The sequence below is a fragment of the Sinocyclocheilus grahami genome, unplaced genomic scaffold (assembly GCF_001515645.1).
Source record: "Sinocyclocheilus grahami isolate Dianchi unplaced genomic scaffold, SAMN03320097.WGS_v1.1 scaffold1976.1, whole genome shotgun sequence".
NCBI lineage: Eukaryota > Metazoa > Chordata > Actinopteri > Cypriniformes > Cyprinidae > Sinocyclocheilus > Sinocyclocheilus grahami.
The window spans coordinates 82956-85053 of NW_015507155.1; the positions used below are offsets into that span (position 1 = coordinate 82956).

Here is a 2098-nt window from a genome sequence, read left to right on the forward strand (position 1 = left end):
TTAAGCTGCAGATTCTTTGTAGCCATGTGTTCAGCCCAAGCAAACGTGAAAACATATTAGTTCCTCTTGCTGGGAGTGGCCCACTGATGAACGACTGAACTTTAAGTCTTCGAAGTGTTTCAAAGAGTTCACTGAAATCCTTCTTAAGGAGTTCTGACTGCTCTTTCCGAATATCATTCTTCCCCACATGGATGATGATCACATCTGTTCACATCAGAGACAGTTGCTGGAGGAAAGTAGCATGTAGTTGTAGTCCTGGTACTAATGTTTCTGATAATAGAGTCGCCCACTATCGAGTCCTGAGCTTGGCTGCACTCTGAGCTGAATGCCCCTGTCTGCTTGACCTTGAGCGTCTGTAAGTAGCGGTGTTAGCTGGTGTTAGCTGCTGACTGATACGATCCATGTTCAGTGACATTTGGGGATTCCTCACCCACATTCATTAATGCTTCAAATCTGTTCTCAAGATGTATAGGGGGAGGTAGAATACCAGTATTCACAAGCCTCGTCATAGCCGTATCTGGGGTAGAGGATGTTACTGCAGCAATATGAGATACTCATGACAATCTGATGTCTTGAGTGCCTTTGGGTCTCGCTCCCTGTTTGTGCCATCGATTAATCCATCAATTAGTTCGGCTTGTTTCTCTACTCTTGGTATAAACTGTTGAGATTCACAGGACTCACCTGTGAATGCTGAGGGAGTCCATGACGACGGTCTGCTGAGTGTTCTGCCTGTTTTGGAAGTCCAGCAAGTAACTTTGTTTCAAGAACCGCAATCCTTTGTACAAGTCTGTGGCAGTTCATTCAGCAGGTAGATTCGACAAGAGGCATTTTCTTTCTCCTCTGTTTGAAATTAGGCAGCTGTTTTTTCCTGTCTCCGGAATGTAAGCTGCTGGCAGTGGGAGGCAAAAGTCCCCTTTTTCGTAGTATAAAGGCATAATCCTTCACCAAGTGATTTACTCGTCACAGTTTGATCTCTGTCCAAATGATAAGGTTCCCAAAACCATCAATTTCCAAATCAGAATGAGAATCCTGTTCCTTAAGCCAAGTTTCCGTAAAAGCAAGGCGGCATGCACTGCTTCAACAACACCGTTGTCTATTTTCACGTATAGCATGACAAATAATTAACTGCACTTCAAGTTTTCAGTAAATTAAAAATGAAACACCCAAAACTGTATATGGCATCATAATGACGACAAACTATATGTTTATACGTGAAATTCTGGAGGGGACATCGGATGGCATCGCGTGGTGACGTAATGACGTGTGCCATTAATCCAATTTATGTATGGAAAACGGGAACATGAAAGGATTATTCTAAAAGCAACTCATGTAAACATCTTAATCATAATATTGTCATATTGTCTAAAAAGTAAATAATTAGATTACTGATGTCCATGTAAACGTGGTCACAGAGAGCAAGTAAAAAGCTTTTTCCCCAGTTTGAATTAGCATGTGACTCTCAAGGCTTCCTTTACATGTGAAAGCATTTCCACACTAAGGACAGGTGAAAGACTATTCTGAAGTGTGAATACACACATGCTCATTAAATTGTCTTTTCTGAGTAAAACTCTCTCCACACTGAGAGCAGCTGAAAGGTTTTATTCCAGTATGAATTTTCATGTGATTCCAAAGGCTTGCTTTATGGTTGAAAGCGTTTCCACACTGAGAGCAGCTAAAACGCTTTATTCCCATATGAATTAACATGTGATTCTTTAGGGTTTCTTTACGTGTGAAAGTGTGTCCACACTGAGAGCAGGTGAAATGCTTTTCTGAGGTGTGAGTTAGCATATGCTCATTAAGTTGTTTTTTTTGTGTGAAACTCTTCCCACACTGAGAGCAGGTAAAAGGCTTTATTCCAGCATGAATTAACATGTGATTCTTCAGGCTTCCTCTACGAGACAAAGTCTTTCCACACTGAGAGCAGGTGAAATGCTTTTCTGAGGTGTGAGTTAGCATATGCTCATTAAGTTGTTTTTTTTGTGTGAAACTCTTCCCACACTGAGAGCAGGTAAAAGGCTTTATTCCAGCATGAATTAACATGTGATTCTTCAGGCTTCCTCTACGAGACAAAGTCTTTCCACACTGAGAGCAGGTGAAA

The 2098-nt window shown here is 41.3% G+C and overlaps 1 long non-coding RNA gene across 1 annotated transcript in view; it reads left to right on the forward strand.

Annotated features, from left to right (window-relative positions):
• The first annotated feature begins 1655 nt into the window (after positions 1-1655).
• The window catches only part of LOC107573562 (uncharacterized), a 3530-nt gene continuing 3087 nt past the window's right edge, over positions 1656-2098 (forward strand). The window contains exons 1-2 of the long non-coding RNA XR_001607529.1: positions 1656-1756; positions 1925-2092. This is a non-coding gene — a long non-coding RNA (uncharacterized lncRNA). The remainder of the gene's footprint in view (positions 1757-1924; positions 2093-2098) is intronic.